Below are 5892 nucleotides of genomic sequence, written 5' to 3'. Positions count from 1 at the left end.
CCCCAGCTTGTGCGCTCGGCGTATCAATGCGCGTAGAAGAGAGATAATGGGACAGCAAAACCATGCCGTGTAACCCACAAAATAACTCATCCAACATAACACATTATGCATCACGTTGGATATTAATTTAATATTGTCGCAAACCGGGGTGAAAGAAGTATTACCGAGCACGAAAGAACACTTAGAAGAAGAGAACTAGTTTATGTAACGGTGCGGCGAATTTATTTCACTTTGCCTAAGGAACGGTTGTAGTGCGCCCCCCATTGCCTAGGGAAAAACCCCGGATGTAAACTCAGTGAAACTCATGTTGAGTGAAGTTACAATAATGTGCATCCAGGCTGGACCAGATATATTGTTAGGACAACAGAGAAGATATGTGCTATCCACATATTAACTAAAACAAAGGTATTTAACGGGCGTATTTATGTTTTATCCATGATATGAATTTCAGTAAACCCATTAAATCCACTCGAAAAGCCGTCAGGGCTACCAGACATATTCGAACACAACGTTCCAGTTCGCAGTGCTATAAACACACATATTTAATAATGATGATAATGATAATGATAATAATAATAATAATAATAATAATAATAATAATAATAAATTATTTCTAGTATTATTGCATGTGAAATGGCATATATTTGGGTTATTTCTTGTGATGTAGCTGTCTTGTACAAGTGCTCTTGATGCAGTGCTGTGCTTATAATGTTCAATAATACATTTTCATTGCACCCTTCCTTTTAATCACTGTGCAATATAATATATGTCTAATAGGTATACTGTGATTTAGTTATGTATAGTTTACTTTTGTATAAAGAGAGGGTGGTGAACACATACTAACACACTTTCTCAGTCTGTTGTCAGTAACTAGAAGTGTTGTGACCAGTTTTCTAGAGGCGTCAGTCAGAGGAAGTGAACGGTAGGGGGAGACAGAGTGCTGTGTTTGTGAGCCATCGATCCTGCTCTCTCAGCACCGTTTTCATTTCTAGGCCTTTGCCTCCTAAACTGGTCCACACTCTTCGTCATCAGCACCACTGAGTCATCGCAGTTCGCTTTGAATTATCATTCCGCAAAAAGAACAAGAAGTACGAACCTCAAAATTTTTACATCCATTTAATAATGAAATACAGAGCAGAAGAGTGACATTCCGTCGACAGTGCGAACATAACATGCTAAAGCAGTTTAAAGTTAATATGAGAGAGCTTAGAGTCACTGTGGTGGTTCAAAATTAAAAAAGAAAAATGCTGAAACAAGCTATTGATGTTCTAATGAATGTAGTAATTGTATCAGTGCGTTCCATGTATGTATTTAATTACAGAGCTCTTCCCTGATGTTCTTTCTGTTCCTTTTCCTAGCACTCTCGGTTTGGAGGCAATATGAGTTTAAGCTGGTTGTGTGTGTTGTGATCTTATATAATCCACACAATTTCAGGATTGAGTGAGGTCAGTGAAAGTATTTGTTTCTATTATGGGATATGGTATGCATACATACTGATTTTATGTATACACTGAAATACATAAATGACACTTTCTTAACAAAGTGCACATATAGCTGGGAATGCACAATGCTTTGTTGTCAGCATATGGAAGTTGTAATATTATTTTCTTCCTTTTTGTGACATATCAGAGTGAAACGCCTTCTCAAACAAGAAAAAAATAGGGTGGGAATTGATTGGATCATTGTGGTTTACAATTGCTGTGATCTAATGTGAGTGACAGGTTCTCCCGGGTCATCAGGTTCTACACAGGTCATCAGAGAAGGGTTGTCTCCAAAATTGCATACTCTCTTGTGGTTCTCATTTCAAATAAGTACTTATTTGCGAGCACTAAAAAGTCTTCTATACAGTATAAATGTAATAGAGTGGTGCAGGAATGACATTACTTTATAGGCCAAAACACGGAAGTGAGTTTTTACTCACTTTTACTTTGCACATTTTAGCACATTGAGTCCCGAAGTCAATGTTTTTTAAATGGGATTTTGTTTAAATGACTGAAATAAGGTCTGTGGTGAACACAAGCTTTCGACACTTTCAAGTTTTATTCTACAACATAAAATACACCAATATTACCCCACTTGTGAATTTTTAAAAGAAAAAGCTGTTACATATCTTGAAAAAAGCAGTTGCTAACAAGTGGCTAAATACCATGGCTGTCGGGGATTGACCATCATCGCGGTGAAAAGGTAAATTCAGTCAGCTTTAACAGCCTCATTATGCTTATAATTGTGCTCTTATAAATCAATCTAACTCAAACCGTGGTGTAGTTCATTTATAGCCTACCTTTAGCTTTTCACTTATGGCGACTACATTTAGGCTTCAAAATTAATAAAAGTTGTGTTCACATGTTAACACATGTAATGAGGTGTAATGTAAAAAATTGTCCCGCACAAGAAAATGATGGCAAGGCCGCAATATATATATATATATATATATATATATATATATATATATATATATATATATATATATATATATATATATATATAAATATATATATAATGTATATATACCACAGCACTTGGCTGGTAGATCCTTCTCCAGAAAGGTAAACACACACAAAAATACTCACTGGCAACTCCAATCTCCAAATTCCTTTCTTAAAGGGATACCATGGTGTTGAGACTCGTATGGCTTAATATAACATAAACAATGTCTCTTACTGAAATATGTAGTAGAAAACCCATGAAAGATCTACGTTATTTAAAAAATCGATTTTATATTTGGACCATGGGCAGCTCCATTTTGTTTGCGTTCTAGGTTGATGACGTAGAATGGTTGAACTCCTCAATCAGCTGGCGTTACCCGTAGCTATTTTTACCACAACGCAACTCGAAAATTGTTTCAGAGTTAAACAAAAACCAATGAATTCCTTTGTAATTGTACTTAAAACACTCAAACATACATGTGCACACAAACTCACCTACACAAGTCACAAACAGATCGGCGGGCGGCGCGCACACACACCTGACAGACTGCGCTGTCTCATTCGAGATGTTGGGCTGCTCAGTCTCCACGACAGGGGCTGAATCTGAAATCGACCCCCTATACCCTGAAATAGGGCATTATTTGAAAGGACAGCCATTTGTAGTGTTGTCCGACACCATAGTGGACATGTTCGAGTGCAGTCATTCAGTCTCACGTTGCACCACAATAACGAGTGTACAGCCGATTTACAAACAGCTGTCCGACTTCACGCACTCGACTTCATTCACTCCTTCAAGTTGTATTAGTGAACAAAAGTAGGGAATGTTATTTGTGTCTTAAAAATGAAAGTTTAAAGATTGAGGTTAATTCACTGAGCTTGTGCTCAAACTTTAATGCACAAACCAATCCCATGCATCAATCATCACCAAAACATCCTGCCTCTCTTCCTCACGTTACCCTATCCCATCGTCCTACCTAGATATTTCCCTCTGCTGGTTACATTAGGCATTACAGTTAATCTACTGCATATCAACAATATTTTTTTAGGGTCTATGATCAACACAGGGAATAGTGATTGAGGGTTATGTATGCGTGCACGCAGTGCGTGTGTGTGTGTGTGTGTGTGTGTGTGTGTGTGTGTTGGGGTGTGTGTGAGTCTGTGAGAGAGAGAGAGAGTTTGTGTGCACATGTATGTTTGAGTGTGTTTTAAGTACAATTACAAAGCAATTCATTGGTTTTGTTTAACTCTTAAACAATTTTCGAGTTGCGTTGTGGTAAAAATAGCTACGGGTAATGCCAGCTGATTGAGGAGTGCAACCATTCTATGTCATCAACCTAGAACGCAAACAAAATGGCGCTGCCCATGGTCCAAATATAAAATCGATTTTTTAAATAACGTGGATCTTTCATGGGCTTTCTACTACATAATTCAGTAAGAGACATCATTTATGTTATATTAAGCCATACAAGTCTCAACACCAGGGGATCCCTTTAAAATCTGGAAGCTCCACCCACATGGACTCAGATAATTATCTTGATGGACAAAACGTGTAATAAATATTATAAACTTTTGTTGATTACAGAGCTTGTTTTCAGCGATAATGCAAAAACCTATGGGAAAATTCTAATGGTTTTTTGATGAAGGACCGGTGTATGCGTCAGTGTGACGCAAACTGCCAGTTGGCCTACAAGGTGACGTCATACCTGCAACACTCTATTGGGATCTACTCATAAGCCGCGTTTCCACCGCAGGAACTTTACCCAGGAACCAGGAACTTTGGGGTGGTACTCGGTGTGTTTTGACCGCAGGAACCAGGGTCTAAATGAAGTTCCGGGTAAATATTTCCCCCTCCAAACGGCCCTGCTCGCGAGGTAGTACTTTTTCAAAGTTCAGGAACTTTCGAGGGCGGGACTTGGGCGCTGAACATGCTGATTGGTTTAGCTCACGCAGCATTTTATTTCAGCTGGCATTTTAAAAACTTTTGCGAGGTTCGTTCTGCGTTCCGTAAATATCAGTCTTGCTCTCTGTCTGATGGCGCGTGTTCGTCTCAGCCATCTCACATTCAATGTCCGTAATAGCTGATAATAATATACATTGTCATTTTAAATCTAGCTTTACAAGCTTTCTGAATATGCTAGTGCTCATCTCTGTCGTTGTCAATTACCTCTTTAGTAAACCTATACATAACCAGCAAAAGCAGCACAGCTAGAATCTCTTCCATACTCGTTATACATTTTTTTACAGTCTATTTTTCACCATGTAAACAACCTGACCGATTACTTTTAAGTGTGTGTCCTTACATGACGTGACAGCGTGCACTGCGCTCATGTTGACAAGAGAGGAAAATTCATTTTTCTGAGGGGTAAACTTTTTATTTCGTAAGTTCTGAAGATAATGTTGGAATAATGACACAGCGAGCGTATATTGCCCCAGGCAGTTTTTACTTTAACTGTGCCTGACAGAAGATTTTTTTTTTCTGAGATGATTATTACACTTTACAACACATAAATAGCTAATATAATACTATAAGTCCTGGTGGCCGTTAAGAGTTGCTATGGCTACAGTTAACACATTCCAGCTGCTGGAGAAAACAGCGTTGACATTTTGGATGCGGCAGACAAACTGCATGTCACAAAATGACTGCGATTGAAAGTCATCGCATGTAAACACCAGATCGGTTTAGATAACGTCTCATGTAAACAGTTCACTAAATCTTTCAATCGGAATGAAAAAAAAGTGTGCTTGTAAACATGGCTTATGTCTCGCAAAAATGAATAACGTTACTGTCCGTCACTGACTTGGAGGAGCAGTCGCGCGCAGTCCTACATCACCGGACTAATTTGCCTAATCTTCACGGAACTTTAGATCGCGGTGGAAACGCAGACACAGTTGCAGGTCTGGGGGGAAAAAAGTTCCTGTAAAAATGTTCCTGGTACAAATTGTTCCGGGTAATTTTGGTGGAAACGGGGCTATAGACTGTAAGAAAATATGGACGTAGTGTCCGTGATGTCACCCATATGATTCCGATAAGCCGTTATGCTTGTTCGACTTCACCCAGCGATGCGCAGACCGATCGGCGGCAGACTTGAAACACTGAATGCCGGTTAGAAATTTTGTCTGACTTGAGACATTAGGCTTGTTTGAGATGCGCCTTGCCTCGCCTGAAATAAAGGCGAGACTAGGCGGCTGCAGTGAGGGGAGGAGTGAAAAAAGTGCAGGCAAGCCGGACAGTTCTCTCTTCTCGTAGTGGATCAGACACCTGCTAGATCAGTTGCGGATATCGCGGGATTCACACTCGTGCGCTCTGTTGCTGATAAACTGGATGTCATTTAAGTTCTGATGCTTTTATATGAAAATAAATATTATGAACAAGACACCCAAAGTTTTTGTTATTTATTTCCATTCGAAAGGCCTGTTTATCGAGCATTTTTACTTTAATTACATACATGTTTTATATATTTTTTTA

The 5892-nt window shown here is 39.0% G+C and overlaps 1 protein-coding gene across 3 annotated transcripts in view; it reads left to right on the top strand.

Moving 5' to 3' along the window:
* The first annotated feature begins 1358 nt into the window (after nt 1–1358).
* Nucleotides 1359–5892, top strand: part of creb3l1 (cAMP responsive element binding protein 3-like 1) — a 74273-nt gene continuing 69739 nt past the window's right edge. For all 3 annotated transcript variants that reach the window (XM_067439385.1, XM_067439357.1, XM_067439375.1), the window contains exon 1: nt 1359–1445. The gene's annotated coding sequence lies outside the window, so the exon portion shown is untranslated. The remainder of the gene's footprint in view (nt 1446–5892) is intronic.

The sequence above is a fragment of the Pseudorasbora parva genome, chromosome 1 (genome assembly GCF_024679245.1).
Source record: "Pseudorasbora parva isolate DD20220531a chromosome 1, ASM2467924v1, whole genome shotgun sequence".
NCBI classification, from domain to species: domain Eukaryota; kingdom Metazoa; phylum Chordata; class Actinopteri; order Cypriniformes; family Gobionidae; genus Pseudorasbora; species Pseudorasbora parva.
Note: the sequence above shows the minus strand (reverse complement) of the source record. Positions and strands in the feature narration are given on the sequence as shown.